General features: G+C 36.5%; 1 long non-coding RNA gene across 40 annotated transcripts in view; it reads left to right on the top strand.

Moving 5' to 3' along the window:
- Positions 1–27858, top strand: part of LOC147834235 (uncharacterized) — a 385840-nt gene that overhangs the window by 125817 nt on the left and 232165 nt on the right. For 5 of the 40 annotated variants that reach the window (XR_015506151.1, XR_015506127.1, XR_015506133.1 and 2 more), the window contains one exon: positions 18330–20653. The exons of 31 other annotated variants lie outside the window; for them this stretch is intronic. This is a non-coding gene — a long non-coding RNA (uncharacterized LOC147834235). Of the gene's footprint in view, positions 1–18329; positions 20654–27858 lie in introns of those variants that run through there. 4 more of the 40 variants (XR_015506158.1, XR_015506164.1, XR_015506145.1 and 1 more) reach the window with 1 other exon arrangement.

Here is a 27858-nt window from a genome sequence, read left to right as displayed (position 1 = left end):
CAATTACATTGTTTTGCATTCTTTTAAACTGCTTGCTGCACTGAAAAAAGTGTTGCATGCAGAACTGTTGCAAACAAATTATTTGTGTTTATTTTAAATAAACAAATTAAGTTTAATAATGTTCAACTTAATTTGTTTGTTTAAATTCAACACAAATAAATTGTTTACAACCCCTTAACGTAAATAAAATTAGTAAATCCAAGGAATCATCTTTGAATAATTTTTTTTAGTGTGGTTATTTCTTAACCCGCTCACAGAAGCACTTGTCAACAAAGTCAACTGTTGTTTTAGTTTCCAGTAATTTGCTGCTGTTGATGTTTTGTCTTTTTTTTTTGATGATGATGAAACACTGACCCAAATCCTTGTTGCCACATTGAGGACAAACTAAATATGCAACCTCCATGAACTCTATGTGCCCTCAGACTGAATGAAGATGATTGGTGGTCTGAATTTGACCCATGGACCCCCAACTGTGGTCCACCAACTAAACAAGATAACTTGCCATTAACCAATTATCAGTTTTTACCATAGAGCTCATCCTGCAAGTACATTGTATTATTATAACTGTATGAACCAGAATTCAACAAAGACAAGGATTTAAAGAAGCTGAGAGATGTCATAGCTTGCAGACGCAGGAGGGCAGATCTGGAAAGAGCGAGGGATTCCAGATAAGCGAGGAGGTGCTGAATGAAAGGGAAGACGTACGTGGTGCTCAGAGTGAACAGACCTCACACACCCACACATGCTGTGGTTTGCGGCTCTATTCCTGCTCAATCTCAGGTTTCATATCTGTCAGATTTTACGAGCAGTAATTTGTTTAGGAGAGCTGGGGGAGGAGAATAACTGCCTAACACCTTTACAGCTGCGCAACCAGGGGGTTTGCTGAAAAGTGCTCTGCTGATTTTGGTTTGTAGACAACAGGGTGAGGCACGGGTGTCATCAGCACACGCTAGCGTCATTTCAGATGAGCAACTGATAGGGTCATTCTGGGTGTGTGGTCAAACAAGGTTGCTTAGGTAAATTTGTTTACATCTCATCTAATGCCACTTTATGGCACATGGGAAAGAACATATCCTATATTAACTTATACAAACGCTGTCTGCTAGTTCATCGGTAAAGTAGTTAGAACATGACATTTCTCAACAGCAAGGCTACAGAAGCAGTTACACTTTGAATATTGCTGTTACTGCTGTTAAATACTGTGAACAGACACGCAAACTCAGGCGATCCACACAACCAACAAAATGACCAACTGACCAACCAACCAATTAAGCAACCGACTAACCAACCAACCAACCAACCAACCAACCAACCAACTGACTGACCAACCGACAAACTGACCAACCAACCGACCAACTAACCAACCAACCAATTAACCAACCAATCAACCAACTAACCGACCAACTAATCAACCAACCAATTAACCAACCACCTACCAACTGACCAACTAATCAACCAACCAACCACCCAACCAACTGACTAACTGATCAACTAATCAACCAACCAACTGACTAACTAATTAACAACTAACTGACCGACCAATCAATTAACCAACCAACCAATTAACCAACCAACCAACCAACCAACGGACTGCCCAACAAATCAACTAACTAATTAACTGACCTACCAACCGATCAACCAACCACCCACCAACTGACCGACCAACCAACCAATCAACCAACCAATTAACCAACCACCCACCAACTGACCGACCAACCAACCAACCAATCAACCAACCAATCATTCAACCACCAACTGACCAACCAATCAATCAACCAACCAACTTACAAACCAACCAACCGACCATCTGACCAAACAACCAATTAACCAACCAACCAACCAACCAATCAACCAACCAATCATTCAACCACCAACTGACCAACCAATCAATCAACCAACCAACTTACAAATCAACCAACCAACCATCTGACCAAACAACCAATTAACCAACTGATCAACCAACCAACCAACCAACTGATGGTCCAACTAATCAACCAATCAACTGACCGACCAACTGACCCACTGATCAACAACCAACGGACCAACTAATCAGCCAACCACCCAACTGACTGACTAATCAACCAACTAACTGACCAAGTAAAAAAATGTGAACATTTGTACCATTATTCACAATAAGATAGTCCTACTACAGAAGGTACAAAGATCTTCTCTTATGGGTACTGCCCCTGTGACATGCTGTTGTACCACTAAAGGTACATCTTTCTGAGTGTGTGAAGTGCAATGTGCAATACAAAACATAAACATATAAGATATAAATATAACAAAGCAAAAAAAAAAAAAGTATGTATAACACTTGGCATTCCATTCCTCCGTTTTTTTTAAATGATAGCTATATGTTCCCATCAATTATCCAAGCCTCAGTAATGAGCTGTAAAATTATATTATTAAATATAAGATTTTGGATGAGATGAGTTAGAAATAATCATGTGCACAATAGTTATTTGTTTACAAAAGCTGACATATGTGGAAATTTATGTGTGCTAACCACAATATAAGCAAAACAATTGACTCCTGCCCACGGCAGTGATGTACCACACTGTTAGTTGTGTCTTACATATACTTAAAAATGACTCATCTGTTTTTATTACAATAGCACACTAGCAAGTATCGCACCCCACAACCCGAACACATCTGAAGTCAAACCTTAGAGCTTGATCGCGGTGCAGAAAGCACATGGGTCAGTTTTCCTTTGACTGATCTAATGGAACTCTGGGCCAGAGGGAATCTGGTGATGTCATTTCAACAGCTTAACCATTTATGATGCTTTTACTACATGCCTGAATGACAAAGGCATCGCATAACAACTCGTGCTTAAACACTGCTTTGCGTGTGCCACTTCTTCTCAGATCCAGTTTTTTTTTTTAAACATTCTTCCAGTATGTTTCCATGTAAATCGATTCAATTATTGTTCATTTAAGTATGATGTCATAATGAAGAACCTGCATCCAAAAAATGGCCCAAATCACCAGAGATGGCAAAACCTCCTAACAAAAAACTGTAGAAAAACAAGGGCAGCTCAGGATGACTGTTTGGCTCTGGTGCACTTGGCCCGAGGTTGAATTATTGTTAAATGGAGCAGTTGGCGGAGTATCAGGGCAGTTTGAAAGTGTCTCTGACAGTCTAATGCCATTGTTGGAGCAAAGATGAGGAGTCGTGTTGTCTCTGGCTGGGTGCAGGAGAACCGAGAGCAGGGCTTGGCATGTTTATTATAATAGGTTTCAGTGCGGCCCTGGGGGACCCGGCCTTCCAAAGGATCTCCTGTATAGGTCCCCTGCACACTGCTGCATATACACCGTGCGCTTTATAGAACAGATGAGACGTACAAAACGACTAGCTGGAAGAGTACAGGAACAGAGTTATGGTAACGACTATTATCTTGATAAGTTTGCATTTGCGTCGCACCATTAGTAGCCAGGATTGTCCTAAATGGTCAATAAATTGTCAAAAGATGAAAACTTAATTAGAACTTTGACTGTACTTTGTTTAAAGATCGCATTTTAAAATGGCTCATTTTACCGACGATCCTTGACGAGCTTTCATGAGGCCAGTATTTACAGAATTAGCTGCCAGTCGTATAGAATAGCGAACAGAACAGTTCGAAAACAGTAGATCCATCAGTAGACCTATATGATGACTATTTGTTACACTTGTTGAGATGACGTTTGAAGGAGTATTATCCAACAATACATCCCTCACTAGCTAAAGTCTTTATATCTGTTAGATATTCGTTTATTACCACAGAATTATGGCTAGTCATAGAGTAGCAGTAGAAGTGATGCATGTTCTCCACACTAAAGGACACAGCTGCCTGGACGCAAATTTACAATTACTGCCAAAATGGCAAGATGTTGCGTTGAGAAAACACCGGTATTAATAGACAGCACTCCAGAGGATCGTTAACCGAGTTCAGGCTATGCCTTTTAATTAATGAGAGTAGAACGGTTCGAAAAAGAAATGCTTGTGCAATCACCGTGGCATAATATTTATTCTATGTCATGGTTTTCTATGAACACCTGATAGGATTTGTAAAGCTTTTTTTATATGTCAGCCTTTACTTTTTTCTACAGTATATTTAAAGATTTCATGCAAAAACCTTTAAATGCTGTTTGAAATTTTCTTTTAAAATGAGAATTTCTTTTAGTCTCCTTTGTTTATATTCAATTATTTCACTCAATAAAAAGAACTTATTTGTCACTATAAAAGTAAAATTACTGAGCCTACATGCAGGAGTCAGAGAAAATTATTATTTTAGAAGACAATTTAAAGAGCATTTAGAGGTTTTTGCATCTGAACTCTTATCTGGTACAGGTAGAGGAGGATGTTTTGACTTTATGATTTTTTTTTTTAAAGGCTGAAGAATTGTGTTTCTAAAGCAACAATAAAGGCCAGTTCACACTATACTAACAGATGCTGACAGAGACTTTGTCAGGTTTTGTCAAGTTAGTGTGTCACTCCTGTCGGTGTCTGTTGGTGTTGGATGGTGCTTGCTTTCCCTGATTCAACATAAATGGTTTTAATGACAGTGGGATCTCTGAGATGTGAAATCTGGTGATTGTCTTCATCTGTTGGTGCAGTATGAATTGTCCTTAAAGCTTTTTCTTTTTGATGAAAAAAACATTAAAGTGCAGTGTCTTATAGGACATTTTTTTTTTTTGCACTGACAATGTTTTTAAAGAATGAATAGAATCTATTGATCCAGTAAATAAAAATATATTTTATTTTGTTTTATTTTATTTCAGGTCAGCATGAAATCAAAATTTACTCTTACTTTTTTAAGTATATAGTACAGGGGTCCATTCTTCATACCTCACTTAAATAATCTAAGATGATTTGACAGATCATGGATCTTTTAATCTTGAAAACTGATCTCTGGCTAATTTGGTTCTTCAAACTAGTTTGCGAATCACATTAAAATGTCTGGATGAACTGATCTGAGATTACTGTCTGTATTAAAGGACAGATCTATCGATCCCCGAAATCATGATCAGAAATGCAAAGATTGGCGGATGGCACAGCAGAGCAATGACATTACTATATAATGATTACTATTCAATTATCCGTGTGAGCAAAATTACTTAAAATTTGTTGTAAACGGTTTGTTAAATATGATACGCAATAGCTTTCCACCTTTGTTGTGGGCTGCAGGATTTACATTTTTATGTGTCAAGAGTATTTAGCAATTTAATTAGTTTTACATTTAGAGTGGATTTCAGTTAATATAGTATAGTCAAGTTTCTTAATCGGCGTTAGGAATAACTGGATTTTTAAAGTAATTTTGCATTTAAAAAAGCATTTTGATTTTGCTGAAGGAGTCTGCAACTTGCGAAGCATCAAATCACTGTCATATCAGCTGTTAAAATGTGTGCATGACTGCACATTGGGCATGTCTATTATAATTCACAAATTGTACTAAAGCTGGGTCTGTACCTTAAAATTGTAAGTGTTTGTATCCAAAAAGTCCATAATAATAAATGCTCTCTTTAAACCCCTTATGGAGAACCATCCCGTGGCTGTTTTTGTACTTTAATTTTGGACTGCAGACTGCATAAAACTTATTTATCAGTTTTAAAAACAAGAAAATATCAGCATTTCAGTATTTTCAGTACTTTCAGCCTTACCTTTGCTTGAGATGACCTGATCTAATCCTGTTTATATGAAATAAACCTGTTCCCAAGCAGGTTTGAGCTACTAGAACTGTTGCTATCACAACAACTTTTAGGTGAATTTTGAAGAACAAAACAATCCTGAATAATGTCAAATTTTCAGTGACCAAATCCAGCTAATTGAGTATTCCACATACGAAAAACAGACCCCTGTTTGCTATAAACGAGTACAATTTTAACTTCAGTTTCAAACCAAATTTAATACTTAAAAATAACTTACTCTTATATTGTATTGAAAACCAAAATTTAATTAATGTTGCTTGTCGAGGCCTCTTTAAAACACAATGTACTTTAAGCTAAAGAATGCAGTGGCATGATGTAATTTTGAAAAAATTCAGCTCAAAATATATTTCTTTTTGAATATACTTTAGGAGCGTAAATCAGCTTGCCAAAGTATAAAGTATTTCTATAAAGTTTGCTCGCCTGGTAAACACCTTTATAACTGCCATTGGTGCGTGGCAATTACGTAATAGGTTGGTGTGGCTCTGAGGCTCCAATTTTTTTAATTTAGCGAACTAATCCACTTTATTTCTTCTGCTCAGTATATTCAAATCAGAAGTCTGTCAGTAAAAACATAAAAAGAAAACTTATAATAAAACTTTTGATGTTTATGGAATATTTTTTTTGAGTGCCATTAAAAACCTTATTGAATGACGTAAACTCTGATGCTTTCATTTCAGAGCAGACTTCAGCAGAGTCTCAAACTTTACATTTCATATACTAGAACAAAAAATAAAGCATTGATATCATCATATACTACAAATAACGTTATTCAAACATGTTAACGAGTGAGGGAGAGAGAGTGCAACATCTGTCACGTAAACAATATATAAAACTGTTGCATAATGTGCGTTAATCATGACATGGACATTACATCAAGATACCTACTGGATAAAAAAAGCCTAGATTAAAAGAAGATGGCCAAATGAGAACTTTACTACCATAAATGATAGTTAAACAACTTTTCAAAAAGATGGACAGGAATGAAGAAAAGGGCTATCTTTTATTATCACCTGTCAGTCAGCGCCCGCTCTTTTTTTTCCTGGTCATTGCGTCTTGTTATTATGTGCAATGTAAATGCAAACACTCAGATACAAGCAAGCGGCAATCTCCCTCCTGAAGCAAATACGGAAGTAACTGAAACTGCAATTTTTCAAAATTCCACTAGTCCTGGCTCCATAAGAGCAGATTTCTATTGAGCCCACTGTTAAAATGGCCAACTTTACAACTGAAAAAAGGCATTTACCTGGTACAAAAAAACGATTTTGGTTCTTATAACTAATATTACCCTTCATGACAACTGTGAGGGGGTGAATTTTTTGAACTCATCTTTTTCGTTTATATTAAGTCTGCATAATTAACTTCAACGACAGCTAGGTCTCGCTGGTTGCCGTCACTTCACCTGCTGAGCTCAGAAATATACATCGTATTTTTCTTTTGTTTGATGTGGCTTTACACAGCTTGTTGCTTTTTGGAATTATTTATTACAATTATCAGATGATATGGCATGCTGCACTTAATTGTGTTCACAAACCATTCACATGCCCTCCATTTACCAAGTGAGTGAAATTATATACTTATACCGTCTCTGTAAATGTATTTGTTTTATTTAAGATAATTGATCATTTATAATTTTTTTAGACCTGTAATGCACTCCAGAATCTGACAGACTGATTAGCTATAGACTCTAGAACAGTCATCTGAAACGATGTCATACAGTGTTATGCCTAGATTTCATAAATAGCCTTGCATTTACTAACACAGACTATAATCTAAGTGTTTGGACGTAGTTTGTGTTTTCCTCCTGTAGAAAAATGAACAATTTTTATTGGCTCAATGTATTACAACAGTGTTTTTTAAAAGACTAAACACATTTTTGACATGTGGTCAGAATACAAACGAGTCTCAGGTAATGAAGTATCAAGCGTTTCTCCAAAAGAAAAGCCAGTCTAAACAAAATGCTAGCAGGTGTCTGTAGCTCCGCTAACGGTCCGCCTCTTTGCCCTTGTTTGGTATCACCTGGCCGGTGCGATGATGCGTGAACAAAATGGCGACGGTTGGCTACACCTACTTGCAGCTTCTTTTGCCTTTTTCAGAAACCTATGGGTGACGTCACGGATACTGTGTCCATATCTTTTACAGTCTATGGAAACAAGTCACTTTTAAAAGATGATGTAAGCAGGTCATCAAAAAAATCGGATACAGTCGCAAAATCGGAACGATCATCAAGATCTGCAGTGTAAATGCAGCCTTTAAGTTGTATTTCTAATTGATCTTCTGACCTACTAGTCTTTTTAAAATCTTTATTACTCTGTTAACGTTCCAGTTAAAAGCTTTAAAAATCCTTAAATTGAGATATTACTGATAATAGTTTTGACTTTTAAAAAGTTACTGCCTTTAAATCTGATTTTTTAGAACAGTATAAATGTGCTGTGGATAGCCTAATATTGATGAGGTAAGCTTTTGCCATTTTGGTCAGTCCTAGCCAACACACAGTCCACGCTGTTCTTGCTCACTAACATGGTGTTAGTGCATAAGGTACTGACTGTGCTTGATGAATATTAAAGTTATAACTCTTATGATTGCTCTACCTCTAAGCCTACCTGAGCACAGCAGATGTGGCGCAGACCCTTTGAAGAGTCCCTTGGCAGCCCCAAAATGATGGATCGGCCGTATCAGGGCACATGCAGGGCCCAGAGGAACTGATTCAGTGGCCTGCGTAACGTCTGCTCTTCACAGAACCTCCAGCTGCACAGTTCAGCTGTAATTAGGACTGGCAAAACAGTGCAGGACTCTCAGAGAAGCCAGAACTGAGTAAAGATATGGTAAATGTAGCTCTGTCTCTGAGCTGAAGTTTAAAAGCTGGTAGAGAGAGAGAGAGAGAGAGAGAGAGAGAGAGAGTCTGTATTAGACTGTTAACCACCTTCTGGATATTATTAATACGCTTTACAAAAACTCATTAATAATATGGCTGTACTTTATGAATGATTATGACTCTGTGGGCCTTTTTGCTCTGGGTAACAGACAGTATTATTAAACAAAATAGGAGCATTTTATTAAAAGAGCTCAGCAGAATGCAAAAACGTAATAAATTATATTGAGCCAATGTGCTGGGTAAAGATTTGGATAGCAATTTGTCGAAAGCAATACGATTTCTGGTCCAAAGCAAGTGTCTTTACATGACATTGCATCCAAATATCTGGATTTTGACTCCTATCATCCAATGTTCAAAACTCAAGTCATTCCCACAACTGCACCCGACAGAGGGGAGTCAAGTGGTTCCAGCACAGGCTTGTAAGCCGATTACATAGTGCCAAAATGGGGAAACAAGACACTAGCAGCCCATTACCTCAATCACGACAGAATTATGATATTTCCTTCAGTTCACTCCCTGCTGGGATTTGCCAATTTCTCCCGCGTTTGCTGTTTAGGTTTGTCAGCGTGGAAGGATGGAGGTGCCGGACCTTTAATCACACACAGATTAAAGTCATCTATTATCCGTCTCAGGAAATGGTTTATGTTAATAGGACAATTGCCTGGGCTTTTTATAAGTCAATTACCTGCATCGTTAAAACACATCAGTGAAGCTAATTTGAGGATTTTGCTATCAAGTCAGTGGGTTGCTGTTTCCTTTGACATTATTTGAAGTTAAAATCTTTGAAAATAATCATTATAGTTTGAGTAGGTTTATTACCAATTAGAACTAGATTTTAAAACATTACAGTCGTGTTTTTATTCAGTGCAAAAGTATTTAAAGAGTAGCCTTGATGAATGAATCTTTTTGTCTTATTATAAGGTTTGTTTAATTAGCATTTACGTTTTAAATGTTATGTATTTATTTTGTTTTTGTGTTCGTTCATAGTTAGAACCTGTTTATTAGTACTTGTTAAATAACTACTTAAGCAATTTTAAAAAAAGGATTTCTTCAATAGTTTAGGTCACACTTTATTTTAATATACAGTTCAAACTATTAACAAACTATTTATTGAGATTATTAACTTAATAATTACTAGCTAATTCACTGCTTATTGATAATTAGTAAGGATGTAATTGGGATTAGGTTTTGGGTAAAATTAGGGATGTAAAATAAGATCAAATGTTTTAAGTGAAGTGGTTGTAAACTATTTATTTGGGCTGAATTTAAAGCAACATTGCTCAATTTAGTTTGTTTATTTAAATTAAACGCATATAAATAGTTTGCAGCAATTTTTCAGAAATATATATTTTTTCAGTGTTTGTAATATCGTAAAAATAGGCATGCAATAAGCTAACTGTATATATATTGTACACTTTAAATTAAATTTAGTAATGTTAAACTTAATTATTTTTGTTTAAATTCAACCCAATTTGATTGTTAACAACCACTTAACTTAAAAAATAGTAAATCCAAGGAACTTTTTTTCTTTCAGTGTTAGTGAGCATAATAGACAAAAATTTTGTTTTTTTAAATCTTACAAACCCCTCTTTTGTTGTAGTTGCATAATCCAGCTATTTTCCATTTGATTTTAGTTGATCACCTGATGACAGGCGCATGTCATTTTTTTGATGACAACTTAAAAAAACAACAACTTCATACCAGAAATAAGACACGCCTGTATTTATTTAAAAATTAGATTTAGGGATGTTTGAGACCACGTTGGCCTGTCCTGTCAGACTGTGATTGTGTGCGATGTTATTTTAGGAATGAGAACGAGGGAGTAGAGGAAGTGAATTTTTAAAAATGATCCGCTAGATCCGTCCATCAGCCGTAATCTGCTAATCACATGAGTGCTGGTTAATTTCCTGTGAGACTCACACCTGCAACGAAACATCCACCAGCTACTCTCGTCAACATACACATCAGACAGACAGGTGACGTAAAATATATTTTAGCAAGTTCACATTCGGGCGTAAGCTAAAACAAGACATTCAGAGAAAGAAAAACTATGTTCGTGTCAGAGGGAAAGTTCAGGTGCTTTATTTGTTTTAACAGTAATGTGACATATGGAAATGCTTTCGGGAGCGGTCGAAAAGTTGGCTGTAAATTTGGAGTAAAAGGTGACCGAGAGAGCCACAGACTCATGGGAAGAAACTATCAAATATCTGGCTTCGTCGTATTTTTGCAAATCCACCAAAATTTTGACTCACCGTGAGACATAAAACTCCTTTGGTAGCTGCTGTTTCCATGAATCGTTCACTTGTACTTGTCTTGGATTTCTTTTTTCCTCTAAACAATGAGTCGCTGTACAAGGTCACTCAGCTCTGGCAAAAGTTGGTTTATATCAATGTTTTCTTGTAGTGAAAACAATATTAATGCAGTTAGGATGAGCAACTGGTCTAACCTGACCATTTATCAATTTTCTGTACTTTAGTTGCAGCTGTTTTTTTAGAAATAATATTAATGTTATGGCAATCAATGCATCGATAAACATGGTTGCTACACAATAATAAAACTATGGTTCAGTTATGTAAGTGAACATAGTGACATTACACTTTAAAGCAACTTTAAAATAAAATGATTGTAATTTGTGTTTTGTCAAAGTATGATTTAACTCTGGTTCAATCTACAAATTGTAATTTATTCTAAATCAAAAATATTTATTGTGGTCAACACAGAGACACTATATATATATATATATATATATATATATATGGTTGAAGTCAGAATTATGAGGCCCCCTGTTTATTTTTTTCCCCAATTTCTGTTCTCTTTGGGGAAGATTGTTTCAGCACTTTTCTAAGCATAATAGTTTTAAAAACGTATTTCTAATAACTGATTTATTTCATCTTTTCAATAATGACAGTAAATAATATTTAACTAGATATTTTTTTGAGACAATTCTATACAGCTTAAAGTGACATTAAAAGGCTTAACTACAGTAATAAGGTGAACTAGGTTAGGGTAATTAGTCAAGTTATTATAAACGATGGTTTGTTCTGTAGATTATCAGAAAAAAATTAGCTTAAAGGGGCTAATAATTTTGTCCCAAAAATGGTTTTTAAAAAATAAATAACTGCTTTTATTCTAGCTAAAATAAAACAAATAAGACTTTCTCCAGAAGAAAAAAATATTATCAGACATACTGTGAAAATTTCCTTGCTTTGTTAAAAATCATTTGGGAAATATTTAAAAAAGAAAATCTAAATTTAAAGGGGGCTAATAATTCTGACTTCAACTGTATATATATATATATATATATATATATATATATATATATATATATATATATATATATATATATATATATATATAATTACATTTTTGACTTTTATTTTTGTTTAAAATGTAAAAAAAAAAATGTATATAGGAACTTCTGGATAGGTGAGCTATGGAGTAGGATGTGTTCACCAAGAGGTCCTGCAGAATTTGCTGATTTTTATTTTTGAATTAATGTAAATTTGTACTTAATACCAAGTGCCAGCAGATAATTGTGCCTAAGGGAGTTAATTATAAACTAATCCTTTGCAACGAAGTTAAAAACTAAAGGCAATAAAGGGGCTAACATGCAGCCATCAAATCAGCGATTAGCAACAGCTAATGCATCCTCGAATTAACGTAATATAAATGCGAGGGGGTCAACGGACTGAGCTCGATGCAGTTTTTGGCAGCATTCAGACTCTTAAAACTGAAATAATCTCATTGCTGCACCAGGATCTGAACTATGACGCTTGCTAGGTGATGACTTATTGACCATCAAAAGTGAACTTCATGCCATGAAGGCAGAATTCACTAACACGATGGTATTGATGCAAACTGAAATGTCGACACTGAAAAGTACGGTGAAGGTTATGGAACATTCTCTTTCCACATGTTTGGATAAAAATGAAAAATGTATTTTGATATTAATCAAACAATTTATTCTGCCCAAGAAAAAAGAATACATTGACAATATTGGATATTGAATAGTGAGGTAAAATATTGATAATTAATTTAATTACTTGGCTTTAAATTTGATTAAATTTTGTTTTATTTATTATTTTCAAAAATGTTGTAAACTATGCTGGTGCTTTCAGTATGGCTAAAAATGTCATGCCAGGTGGTAATCAAACTCACATTAGAAATACATAAAAGCTGAAAGCACATAAACAGTACTCTTTTTCATGTGATCACATGACATTAAATCTACTGGTTTAAAGTAAAACTATTACTTTGAGAAAAACAAATGTTTTTAAAGATTTTTCTTTATTTTTATTTTTTGCTTTAAGGCAAATTTAATATAACGGGTTACAAATAATAATAACATAAAAAACAAGCTAAAAAAATCCATAATTTTTCACAAAATAAAAATGTACATTGAACGAAAGACATACTGTAAAAAGTGTTTAGTTACTTAAAGTTAGTAAGCCTATTGCCTTAAAAGTAACAAGTTGACTTTAACTTAAAAGTACGATGACCAAGAGAGCGTAACATGCTGCAGTTTAAGAAAACACATGCAATTACAAAAAAAAAAAAAAAAAGCCAGCAAACTATAAAAAGATCTTCACTGCATTTTCTCACAACACTTTAAAATAGCTTGGAACACAATGGAAATGCTTTAAGAAGACCCTAAAACATGACGGACCCGGCTATTTAGGTTATGGTTATTTAAGCTAATAAAATACAAAAGACAAGGGAATCAGGATGTTAAAACAAACAAACAAAAAACTCACCCTTTAAAGATCACCTACAACTTCACTAAGCAATTTGCCAATAGTCACGGCACAGGGACAACCGTTCGTTTCTGCGTCCCCTTGAAACATTTCTATTGTCTTTCTTTTTTTTTGCTTGTGAGATAAGGCTTTGTGTTTTCGAAAATAGTTTGTGTTGTGTGAAAGTGCAGCTCGTCTTATTCATTTGTTTGCATTGTGTGAAAATGCAGCATGTTTTATTAATTTGTTTGCATTGTATTTAAATGCTGCATGTGTTTTCTTAAATTGCAGCATGTTAAGCTCTCTCGACCAAGTAGGTAAACCTGTTGTAACTTGGAACTGTTAAGCTGACCTAATTTAATAATTCTGCTAATTCTCTCTTCTCTTCTGCTAGTACTCATTTTTTAAAAGTAAAGTAAACTAATCACTTTTTTACAGTGTGGTTTCACTTATTTAAGTGTAGAAAATTCAGGTGGTGATGACCGCTACAGTAGTTAATAATGACGTATTAATAATGTTAATGGCAGAGTTGTGGGTGCAAGAAATAAGCAATAAATACTGCAACCTGCTCCTGCCTGCTTTGTTCACTGCATTGTCCAATAACTCTTAAAAAGGGTTTGTAATAATAAATAAATATGCCAACTCTTCAAGAACACTTTGCAAATGTTCTGCAAGGCAGCTTCCAAACATGAATTGATAACATCTCCAAAGAATGATGGACTGAAGGGTTGTCCCATGTCGGATTACGTCATATCTGCCATTACTAACAGTGATGAGTCTAATGTGGAACTGCTTGTCTCAAAGTGATATTTGATTACAGTGTAGCTTTACCTTCCTGGCTCGGTCCTTAAAGCAGGAGATCCAGCTAAGGGACAGAGTATGTGTATATGGAAGGTCTGGGAGCTGCGCTGAGAGAGGAGAACACATGTTAACCATTAATTTCTGTATTACCATTTTTCACCCTGTCAGGACACGCAGCTACATGGTGAGAGCTGTTCAGTGTACGAGGTAATGCAGGCTGAGTTAAACTAAGCAGGACTGAGGAAACCAGCAGCTAGAAGTGTATCAGAGCAAGGCAACGTTATACAGAAGAACAGATAGGCTAACATGCACATTTGTACTCTTTTTCTAAAGACATTTGTGAACATTTTTTGGATACGTATCCATGGGCTTGAAGTTTGCATAAAAAGAAACCAGTTCAAGAAGCCATTTACTGTTTAAAAGTCATTTATTCACCATCAGGACAGTCAAGATGTAGGTTTCTTTAGTAGAACATTAAAGAAGATTTCTAGCTGAAACCGTGGTTCTTGGTGCTTCAAAAAATGGCTGCTAGAATTTTGATAGTCAATAAAAATATACAGGCAAAGCACAATTAATACACACGGCTTCTGGCAATACACTGAAGTCTGTAAAATAAGCTGTACATTACTTACACATCTACCTTAAGCCTCTGTGTGCATTTGCAATCGTCTTCCTTTCGAATAATCGCATCATCAGAACTCAGTTTAAATGTAATGCATTTTGGGGTGAATTATCCTTTTAACGAAAAAGCCAGAGATTTATGAACCTTAGCTTCAATTATTTTTATTAGTGACTTTTTCCATGTATTTACTTGAGGGTTGAGATTTTCAGGCTTCAAAAAAAAAAAAAATAAAATAAAAAATGCACCATATAAATCAGTGATTTCCAAAGTAGGGGTCAGGAGACATGTTTCCATTCAAAGACACAAATTAAATTTATATACCTGCAATATCGCATATAAGACATGAAAATAAAGCATCTAAACAGTCAAAGAGAATAAAATCGTCATTTCCTGATTAACTGGTGCTAAATATCAACAGTAAAAACAAAATTTGCTGCGGTAGGAGAAGCTGCGCAATGTTTTTTTTACTTTATTTATTAAATGACTTGCACCTCAGTAAGCTAATATGCAATGAACATGTGGTGGCGTTAGAAGGCGTTAGACGTGGAAAACAGACGCTCTTGACAATTCTCAAGGTAATTATTAATATAAGAACTCTAATACTTAAATGGTTAGGATGTTTTAGAATGATCAAAACAACATTTCAGATGTTTTACAGTATGCTCAGCTTGCTGGTTTGTCCATTCACACACATTTTAACCATCACATGATCTCTTATAACAAAATCACATGACCTTTTTTTTTAATGCACATGCTGGAATTTGTTCGATAAAAGTGTTTCCATCATAGTTTATGCACATCTTATCAGATAAAAAGTTTATCTTAAGCAGTTATGCGCATACGTTTTTATGCACTTTTTCAAAGTTTTTGCTCATCTTGGTGTTTCCATCAACCGTATTTTTAAAAATAGTTAGATGGAAACATAGCTAATGAGAGGGGCTTGGTGATTTTCAAAAATCTCATATATGTTATTAAACTATTAAAATGACCATATTTTATCCATAACCTACAGAAGATAAAAATAGTATTTAATAGTTACAAAAAAACAACATGCAAATAAAAAAAATCATCCTTTCAATTCATTTTTTCTTTTGGGTTGCGACCCCTTATGTTATTATTAACAGCACAGCAATAGAATTAGTTGCAGCAGATTGATTTTACAGCACAATGTTCAACTTTGACATCTTTGCGGCACTCATACAGTACATTAAAAATAAAGGCCACGACTGAACATAGAAGATGATGTCCAAGTAGAGGACTCCAAAATTAAACAAAAAATTGTCTTGTGCTGTAAACATTGTGCCCACCTGCCTCATTAAGTGAGGTTCATATTTAACTGAATGAATAATGACTATAAAAATTATATGGCTGTTAGACTGTAACACTTGTGTTGTCAGTGTGCTTGTGTTTATATACTGTAGTTCTTATAAAGTCGTGTGCAATGTTTGTATGTTCATGACCACCTCTGAGAATAGTGGGGGTTGCGAGTATCTGAAATTGTTATTTTGAGGGTCACGGGCTGAAACGTTTGGTTTCCCTGATTTAAGTGATCCATACAAGTTCTCAAGTCAGACAATAGTTTTGAGTTAAGAATGGACTGAAATGTAACCATTATTCATAATCTGTTCCTGCAGCTGGATAACTGTGTCAGTGAGTCAGTGAACTGGAGATGTAGATCAGTATGATTCATGAACAAAACATTTTGCGAACTACTGATTCACTGAAATTTCCCTACGCTAATTGAGCATCATCACTTTTCTTAGAAACACCCATGTAAACCAGCAGGATTTTTAATTACTTAAATTTCAGTTTTTTCCTTCCTGTAAATTTTTTTTGAAAGCTTAAAAGCTTTGGTGTCTATTTGTTTTAATTATTAGTCATGAGTAACATAAATATGGATTGGGAAGCATTTTAAGTAAGAAAACAAAACAAAACAGCATTTTCAATCCTAAATTAACTCTTCATTTAACCTTCTCCCATTATACATAAAATCCAACAACCCACCAGTTCTTTACTACATTTCTTTATCTTTAAGTGAAAGAATTTAACCATCATCTAAACCACATCATCTCATAAAACCCTCTCTCTTTTTTCATGTTCGCTCTTTGAAGGAATTCTCAGTAATAGTGCCACTTTTCTACAGCCCACTTCACAATGCATTTGATGCATAGATCTGGCTTTCTCATTACAATGGTGTCACCCACTCTCTGGCTCATGAATTCCTCCGCACTATTTTTATGACACTCCTCCCAGCAGTTTTTACACTGCGAGCAAGCCTGCATAATGTGCATGTGTATAGGGTCTACACTTGGTTTTCACAAGACTATCCACAGAACTCTGGAATGTGCAATGAAAAATGATGAAATTTGAAATGAATAGTATTGACTTTAGTGTTTTTATGTCCCCTATAGTCCAAGTTCAGACCACATGATGTCAGCTGGATTTTTTTAAACTTTTTTTTTTTTGATGTAGGGTGTTGTGGTGTTTCAAAAATGACAGTGAATAGCAGAATCTCCTTTGTAGCAAGTCAAGGTAGAACTAGAAGGGTTCCACAAATATCAACTATTACCACTACAGTAATATTAGCCTAACAGTCAACTAATATTATGACATTAGAATATTTATTTATTTACTTAGTTGGTTAGTCAGTTTTTTAGTTACATGTTTAAAATGATATGTTTAGATTGACATCAAAGTGAATAAGGGACCGATCAACCGCACGTGATTTTACGTTCAAATGTGTGCTTTTTACGTCACTAGGCAAGGGTTGAATCAGCTGCTTATTGTGCAAGAGTGTTGCTGTTTATATTATTTGAATTGTAATGTTTATTAAAATTATGATATTCAAGGTTTGTAAAGTCATACAACTCTGGACAACTTAAAACAGCAATCACTAGTCTCTCCTCCATCTTTAAAAGTCTCTGTAGTTGTCTTGACTAGACAAACACAGCTGTCACCTCAACAAAAACCCCGCCTCTGCTTTCATTTGATTGGAGAATGAAAGAGACGCGACTGATGTAACTCACTTCTTCCGCTCAGAGTTTACTTTATTTTCAACTGCAAGTGCACATTTCGCAATGGCAAATGTGCGAGGCCCAGTGGGCGTTAATAAACCATTCAAAAAAGGCACCTCTCAGTGCATTCGCTGTGATCGTTGTGATTTTTTTTTGTGTGTAAACTATACCTTTAACGTTTGATTAAATTGAATATAGCTGGATTATGATTTCCATTCACCCAATGAAAAGCACTTTTATGAACAAACTAATTTTTAGATGGATAATGGAATAGAAAAATGGAATTTACCTTAGTGTAAGATGTTTTGGTAACAATCTGAAATGTATAGGTTTAAACAAAGGCGCAAGTTTGTACATTCCATTCTTTCAAATGTTCGTCATATCCAGTCTGTAATCTGCAGTGACAGAGCCGTGACGCCCATTTACTGTAAATCAACACCAAAGCGAAGTCATAAAACTTCCAACATCTTTTCATCTGCCAGGCTGGTGGAGGCATTACCAGTTAATTTGCTCTCTTTCTCTCTCTCTCTCTTTCTCTCTCTCTCTCTCTCTCTCTCTCTCTCTCTCTCTCTCTCTCTCTCTCTCTCTCTCTGACTCCAGTTTCAACTTGCACAGTAGTAGCTAGCACAGAGGGACCGGTTAGGTCCAAATGAGCGTAGAGCACTGAGAGGATGTCAGCGTGCCATGGCGTCCCATTCCCAGCCAATCCTCCTCTCCACTCTCCCTTCAGCGCCCATGGCCTTGCTGTGTTTCAGTAATGGAAAACGGACCTTCCTCAGATTTTGATGGTTGATTGCAACCATATGGGGAAAGTATAAATTTTTTTGGAGTCCATTTTTTAATAGCCATCTCACATTGCTCGTCCAGCCCACAGGTGTTGTTTTTATTTATTTCAAAATGAGCTTTTTGATGATCCATTTGTTAATGGTAATGAGTCATTGTCGAGTTTTCTCAGGTAACGTTGCAACAGAATTTTACCAGAACTGCCAAAACTCAGAGCAGAAAACTTCTGGGCTTTGCCTTTGAATGCCTACAGCGGCAAGTGACGGTCCAGGGACGCGGTGAGAGTGTTTACAGCAGGATCCGAGAGGTGTCTGCCAGAGTAAATTTACTGGTGCACTTGCGGGCTGGGCTGCTCTGGGGTTTCTCACCCTTATGGGGCATTTGAGGGTCATTATACAGTACAATTACATACAGTATCTTTCAAATATAAGCAAAGCTATAAAACACGATGACAGCTGCTTGTGATATTAAACCTGCATGGTAAGATCGAATGATATGCCGTGCCATAGTTTTACTTTCTGATGCTTTACGTACAGGACACTAAAATAATATTGACTGATGGTTATGGAACTCTGGAAAATGTCTTTTTTGACATATCTCAGTGCATTTGGGCTGCTCATTGCCCAGGGAAGTGTTCTGGAAGTTGTATTTTCACCTGTAGTTTGTATATGCGGGTCCTTTGAGACTCCGCTATCCTGAATTAATGCTATAAACAGACATAAGCATCATGCTGAGATGACCGAGCTTATGAAACCACTCAAAAACAAACATTATGACAGCTTTTGCACCCCTGGACCTTTCTCCTTATCCTACCCATAAGAGCAAATTCCCATCTCCAGGACTTTTGAAATCGCAGCACTATGTTTGGAGCAGATGTATCAAGTGCGGTTAAAATATCTAGGTTTTGGATTCCAATACATTTAAATGGTTTGACATGACATGTTTTAGCAGTTTTTGTGTATGAATGTTTTTCATTTTATTGTTGAGTTTGGACATGTTGAGACTACACCTTGCTGAACTGCACTGTTGGACCTTTTTTCTGCTGACAGTGACCTGCTATTGTTTTATTGAAAATCCTACTCAACTGTAGAGAAACTTTTATAGTCTTAATCGTTGGGCTTCACACTGGGGATAAAAATTGCATTTTTGGCTGCATTTCCCATCCGATCTTGAAGCATTGCTCCAAATTATTCACATCCACCGATTTTTCACCTCACCCCTACGCCCACATCGGCTTATTTTAGTCTCTGCTTCCCCAGCGTTTTATCATCGGGGAGTCGCCCTGACATCTCTCTTACCTCAGCCCTTTTGTGCTCATGGCCTTTTGTGGTTCCAGCCTGCATCTCTGACACGTTCTCCTCCAGTGAATCCCAGAGATTTAGCCAGAGCGTCCATTACGAGCAGCTTCGGTGCTCAGTCTCCAATCCGCTTCTCAGGGGAAGTGCTGGTCATCCTGTGTTAGGGTAATGTACATTACAAGTGGTGCAGTCATAAAGCTTCAAAAGCACACCATGAGTTAGAGCATGAATATGAGGCTTTGGGGACCAGAGTTGGAACTGAATCTGATTTACCTGCATTATTCGCAGTCTGGAGCAGGAAACTGCTGTATGGGTTAAGAGTAGAGAGTTCATTACTATGGCCTCCAGTGCTGTTCCTTTTGGACTCTGTCCTGTTGGACTCTTTCAGATGTTCTCAGCTTCTCCACTGATCAGCACATGCAGACTTCAGTAGCATGAAGTCAGTATCTGTGGAGAGAATAAACTCTACTATTGCTTGTTCTTTTGCTGAAATGGGATTTTATTTAAGATAGCTACTAGTTGCTGATTGATCTCTTGAATTTACTCTGCAAGCTTTTAGACTGCTAAACCTTGCTCTTTATCTTACTCTTTCCAACACATTTCCAGTTTACTTCTTAAGAAAGTTTCTGCTTGGAATTAGGAGTCTGCATTATGAATTAAAAGAAAACCTTGCGCTTTTAATTAGTGAGGGAATTTGTGTTAAAAAAGCCATGCAGTGGGTAAAATTTAACGGCTGTTTAGCTGTATTCAGGTAAATAAAGTCTGCTAATATCCAGTTTCAAAGAATTAGTGAAATAAAAAGGCTGTTGTAAATTCAACAATAAAGACGAATTTTATCTGAAACTGTGAACCTTGGTGATTCAACGATTACGGGACTTTGAGTATCTAACATAGACCAAACGTACACCAAACAAAGTAGACTAAACAAAATTAATACCCACATCTCCTGAGGTTTATTTGAGATCAATTGAAGTGAAACGATCAATCTGTGCAAGAAAGGGAACAGTATTAACAACATCATTGACTTTATCGAGCATGTTTACTATTGTCACAAGGGCTCACTCCACAAATGTACGGATAACAGGAATTATCTATAAAGCACATATTTATTTATTAAAAGCACGTACTACAGAAACAGGAACATTAAACACAGGCCGGACATGGAGTGTAACAATACAATACCAATACCAGACAAAGAACAGCATACAGAGGTATAAATACACAGGACATGATTGAACAGATTACAAACAGGGGTGAGACAACCAGTGGAACTAATGAACATTAACACACAGCGGTAAAATGGAACAAAGGAGTCAGATGACATGAACACAAGCACATGGAACACAGCACATGAGACATCACATGACATAACATAACACAACACAGACACACCAGACATGCAACAACTGTAGCCTTAAGTATGAGAATAATGTTGTATTATTACACATAATAAAGGTTCATAATATGATAATAGTCAGTAATATCTTCCTTACTGCTTTCGCATAATCTAATATAAGAATACTTTTGATTTCGTTTGCAGCCTCCAGGTTAAACACGTTTCATTTTGATGAACAATACAACACATCCTCTTTCTTTGTTCTAAATAATAGCATCACTTGGCACAAGAGTCTGTACCCGGATGTAATTCATAATGAGACAGCATGCTTACTCTCAACTGTTGTGCACGTGCACAGTTCTGAATGGCACACAACCCAGATTGGTTTGTTGCTCCGCAAGCATAAGCATAAACAACCTGTAATTACACCCTGCATTTACAGAATGAGTGTGTCATGGCACAATGCGCCAAAACTAAACTGCTCCCATTATAATCAACAAAGCTGTTGAAATTGCAGGCGCTGGCCTGTGACACAGAGTAGGCCACAGACTTGATGTCAGATTTTCAAATTGTGGCGTGGATGTTGTACAATAAACAATACAAACGAACCTCAAAAGCTTGAAAATGTCAATAGTTCTGTGGTATGCAGTGCATTTAAAATTAAATCACACTGAAAAAAATAATAATCAGTAAATCATCAAACACCCATAATGTGCTCAATCAAATCTGAAAAAAAAAGAAGTTCTCAATGCTTCATTACCCTTGTTAAATCTTCAAGGTTATTCACGGTCCAAACACCTCGACAGGTCCCAGATGACAGCCTTTTTCCTATTCAACTACAGGGCGATTCACAAACTCTGCCTGTCATTTATTAGCATCTCTGAGAAGTGCTGTAATCCTAATGGAATTAAACAAATGCGCTTTTAATGAAACTTTGCGCTCTGACTTCCTGCCTGGGTGTCATTTCTCTTCGTCTGATGATCATCCTCCCTATCATTTTTAACCTTGTCTCCTTGGAAACTATCATCTAAACAGAAGCTCCACGTCCTCTTCCCTCCTGCTGTATCTTGGCTCAGGTTCATGCTGATGGGAGGATGTAAGTGTCTTATTACTGAAGACTCTGACCTATGACTGCATCCATTCAGAACCCGTCCCGGCAATGTTTTTTTACTCTCATTAATCTTCTGTCTTCTTGCTCACCCCCCTCTCTCTCTCTCTCTCTCTCTCTCTCTCTCTCTCTCTCTCTCTCTCTCTCACATTCTCTCTCTCTCTTTCTCTTTCTCCTTCTCTTTTCTGCTACAGTACATTAAGTGCTGCTCTATAAGGTGTATGTGGGACTGTGGCCATAGGTTTGTTGGTGCCAGGACTAAAGGAATAAGTGTATTGTCTGATTTCTTTGCTTTAGCCACATCATTGACAGCATTAATGAAGCATTTCTGAGCTTTGAAAGAAGAGGAAGAGTCAAACTCCTCTCCTCAGGGATTGAGTAAACAGTATGTTTTCTGACTACCCCATTGCTCACCCTTCAGATCCGCCTGTTAATTCGTTTAACAGGGAATCACAGCATATGATGGAAATTTTCCAGTATAAGATCACTGTTTAATACACATTGCTAAATATAGCTCAAACTGTAGCTTCATGGAATTGAATTTTCGTATAATGTTTATGACCATCCATCCATTCATTGTATATGATAAATATATTGTGTGAAATATAGTTTCTACCATTAAGAAGTTTAACCTTAGTAAGAATTCCCTGTCTCGAATAATCATTCAAAATTGAGACAATTCAGAAGTCTTACTTTTTAAGCTTTTACTATTGTTGTTGCATTAATAAAGCTGAAACCAGTAGATCTTCAGATGTTTTAGATCATCTATCCAGTGAATCCGCAGTGTAATCTATTAAAACTTGCAGTGAATTTAGCTATCATAGTCAATTTAGTGGAAACTGTTCTTCTTCTTATTTTTTTATAATTACTCTAACTTTAAAGAATGCGCGATAATGATAACAAGAGTAGTGCTGATCCCTAGGGTGTTTTAGGTTTTATGCTACACTCTTTGCTAGATTGTCTTGCATATCTTTTATTAATATTTCTCATCATTACTTGCAAACTTACACTTAACGGCCACTTTATTAGGGACAACAGTCCAACTGCTAATTAATGCAAATTTCTAACCAGCCAATCACATGGCAGCAACTCAATACATTTAGTCATGTAGACATGGTCAAGATGATCTGCTGCAGGTCAAACTGAGTATAAAAATGGGGAAGAAAGGTGATTTAAGTGACTTTGAATGTGGCATGGTGGTTGGTGCCAGACGGGTTGGTATTTCATAAACTGCTGATCTACTGGGGTTTTTATGCACAACCATGTCTAGGGTTTGCAGAGAATGGTCCAAAAGAGAAAACATCCGGTGAGCATCAGTTCTGTGGGTACAAATGCCTTGTTGAAGCCAGAGATCAGAGGACAATGGCCAAACTGATTTGAGGTGATAGAAACAGTAACTCAAATAACCACTCATTACAACCAAGATATACAGAAGAGCATCTCTTAATGCACAACATGGTGGACCTTGAGGCAGATGGGCTACAGCAGCAGAAGACCACACCGGGTGCCACTCCTGTCAACTAAGAACAGGAAACTGAGGCTACAATTCACACAGGCTCAGCAAAATTGGACAATAGAAGATTGGAAAAAAGTTGTCTGGTCTGAGTCTCAATTTCTGCTCAGACATTGGGATGGAAGGGTCAAGTAATGATGTGAAGGATATTTTCATGGCACACTTTGGGCCCATTAGTACCAATAAAGCATGTCAATTGCACAGCCTGAGTATTGTTACTGACCATGTCCATTTCTTTATGACCACAGTGTACCCATCTTCTGATGGCTACTTCCACCAGGATAACGCGCCATGTCAAAAAGTGTGATTCATCTCAGACTGGTTTCTTGAACATGACAAAGAGTTCACTGTATTCATATGGCCTCTACAGTCACCAGATCTCAATTCAATACAGCACCTTTGGGATGTGATGGAACAGGAGATTTGCATCATGAATGTGCAGCCAACAAATCTGAGTCCAACCCGGTTCTTGTAAGGTGTACCTAATAAAGTGGCCAGTGAGTGTACAATGATTTCCCTTCAGTCATCCATTTTCATTAAGGTTATCTGCAATGTCATATGCTATTTAATTTTAAATGTATAATGTTGTTTATAGTTTTTTAATTTAAATGTACTTTTTCATAGTGTATGGTGATTTCAATCAACTAGAATCTGCAGTTAGCAAGCAGACATTAATTATAATGATAGATCCACCCCAGAAATCTCTGAGAAACCTGTTTGGTGTCAAAGTTGGCCCACAATTATCTTGCTGATCTGTCAAATAGTGATGAGTAATTTTAGGTCCGTTCCTTCATCGACGGCGTTGTAGTCCAGTAAGCAGTTGGGGACTAAACTCTCCTGGGCCTCCTGGAGACCTCCAAACGCTCACTCTCTCCATTCTACGCTGACCTGAAAATGAGGTCAAGCCTGCTGTCAAACAGATGAAAAGCATGATCTTCCCCAGGAGGAGCAACAATGTGAAGTGCATCCGCAGGCCTTCGTGGAGGTGCTCATCATAAAAGAGCCTGGCTCTGGACAGCAAAGGGAAATTCCTGCTCTCTTGATGCAGAAGCTCATCTCTCTATTTCTCTTCTTCTTTGCGTCTGTTCTCCAGGGTCTTTTGGTCTTGTGTGTTCAGTGCTGGAGGAAAACTGTGTAACAAGAGCTAGATTTTATTTTACCTACTTAATACTCCTATAAACATAAGTTATTTATAATGTCTCCCTCTTTGTTTTCTGAAAAATCCTTGTCTTAAAGTTTTTATTACTGCTTACTATGAATTATCCACAGCCCTCTTTCCCTGAGAGAACAGAATCAGATGTGCTTTTCTGATTCACTTTTTTATTAGTTTATTTTAAACAAATTCTAAATTGTGCTTGTAAATCTTAATTTATATTTTGTTAACCTAACAACATCTTTTCACACAATTAAATTCATATTTTTCTGGACTAATACTCCCCCCCCCCCCCCCTTTCAGTGATTTTTCTAGTTATAGTTATTCTTAAATTATCTAAAACTAACAATGTTTTTTTTGTAACTGCCCATTATAATTGCTCATTTAAAAATAATGAATATATTTGAATTCAAATTGAAATTAGTTTGGTTTAAATTAAAATTAAGTCATTTGTTTAGTTTCAATTAAAACAACTAATATAAGACTGTATATATATATATATATATATATATATATATATATATATATATATATATATATATATATATATATATATATATATATATATATATATATACCAAATAACAAAATGAAAGAAAAACATTACTAATTTTTAATTCAAACTCACATAGACAAAATAGACAAGTCAAACATTATATTATAAAATAAAATGTATAGTAGTATGTCAGTTATAGTGAAATGTGGGTCCTATCCAGTGTAATAAAGTAATCATTTTAATTAAAGTATTGGTCCCAACCAGCAGCAGCTGTGACAGACAGTATGACATGTTGTCAAGCACTATGGCTGCCTCCGAAATCCCATACTTCTATACTATATAGTATGCTAAAATCAGTATGCGAGCCGAGTAGTAAGTCCGAATTCATACTATTCGAAAATCAGTATACAAAAAGTACCCAGATGACCTACTACTTCCGGCGAGATTCTGCAGTGCACATTGTAAGGATGCTATGCTATCACATGATACCCTGCTAAAAAATTTACGAATGGGACAGGAGCAACGCAACTGATGTGGGTAGGTCACGTGATCATGACAAAATGATGGATGTAGTACGTCCAAGTTTCATTCATACTACTTACATTCATACTGTAGAACATACTTTACTAACTGCCAGGTAGTACGTTTAAATTCAAATGTAGTACTTACTGAGTAGTAGGCGGTTTCGGACACAGCCTGTGTCTTCACAGCATCACTACAGTAGGTAACTACAGTAACCAGACAAACATAGGAAATGTTTAAACAAGGTAATATCATAGATTTTTTTTCACACTCCCACTTTTTAACATGTTCAGGGATTGACAATGTCAACTCTGTTATTATTGTTAATAATCTCATAGAGGTACTGACCTCTTATTGAAATATCATATTGAATAATGGGGAATAGTTGTTTTGTTTTCACTCCGCTTGGGTGGTGAGGATTTGACTTTAGTCTGCTTGTAATTCAAATCGACATGTGCACTAATGCACTATATGTGACTTTCCTTGTCTCCTCTGCTCCAACATTGTTTACAATTGTGTATGGTATCCCACTATCTCCTCTGACCTCTCAGCTGACCCCAAAGGTCATGATCTCTCAGGTCTGTCCTCCCTTCGCTGCGTTCCTGCTGGTTGGAACCCATTCGGTGGAAAGAGCTTTGTTCATCCCTCAGTCCTCAGCATAACCCAGCACTTCTCTCACCCTTCAGTGAATCACCTTCTCCAACTGAACCCCCAGAGTAATGATGACTTTCTGCTCTCCACTCTCATCCACAGTCTATTCTTTATCAATACAGCTTCCATCCCTCCTTTCCACATCCTCATTCACCTTTGCTTCAGTTTCTCAATCAGCTCCTCCTTTTTTGATGCTGCTTTTTGCTGGGAAATTTTATTAGTCATATTTTCTTCATTTAATTTCATTTTCTTTTCGGCTTTGTCCTTTTATTAATCCAGGGTCTCCACAGCGGAATGAACCGCCAATTTATCCAGCACATGTTTTTTACACAGCGAATGCCCTTCCAGCCGCAACCCATCTCTGGGAAACATCTATACACACTCATACGCTACGGACAATTTAGCTTACCCAATTCACCTGTACTGCATGTCTTTGGCAGTGGGGGACTGGAGCAAACCGGAGCACCCGTAGGAAACCCACGCAAACGCAGGGCGAGCATGCAAACTCCACACAGAAACGCCAAATGACCCAGCCGAGGCTCAAACCAGCGAGCTTCTTGCTGTGAGGCAACAGCACTACCTACTGCGCTACTGCGTCGCCACATAAATATTTTATTATTATTACTATTATTATTATTCATAAACAAATTAGTTTTTTATATATATTTTTTGTTATATTTATTAACCTTACTGTACATAAAAGGTGTTAATGTCACCATCGATCTAACTACTTCAGATCGCTGGAGAACTACAAATCCGCTACATATACGAACTACAGTTTCTAGCATGCACCGCACACACAACGGTTTTTGTTTGTTTTTATTACACACTCACACAAATGGAGCAAACACACATCTAGGCTGAGTCTTGTTTTACTTTTATTGTGAACTTTATGATGTGTTTTCTTTGCCTTGCCTTGCTGTGTTTTGACCCTTGCTTTGTTTTGTTTGTTTACGTTGCTTGCTGCCTGGACTGACCATTCGCCTGTTTAATGACCAAGACTCTGGATTGCCTGTATACATCTGTATAACCCTGTTGACCGTTGCCTGCCTGACCATTCTTGAATAAAGCCTGAATTTGGATAGGCACCTCTTTTGTCTGTTGAACATGACAATGAGTTCACTGAATTCAAATGGCTTCCACAGTCACCAGATCTCAATCCAATAGAGCACCTTTGGGATGTGGTGGAACAGGAGATTCACATCATGGATGTGCAGCCGACAAATCTGCTGCAAATGCATGATGCTATTATGTCAATATGGACCAAAA

The sequence above is a fragment of the Danio rerio genome, chromosome 13, assembly GCF_052040795.2.
Source record: "Danio rerio strain M-AB ecotype USA chromosome 13, GRCz13ab, whole genome shotgun sequence".
Taxonomy (NCBI): Eukaryota; Metazoa; Chordata; class Actinopteri; order Cypriniformes; family Danionidae; genus Danio; species Danio rerio.
Note: the sequence above shows the minus strand (reverse complement) of the source record. Positions and strands in the feature narration are given on the sequence as shown.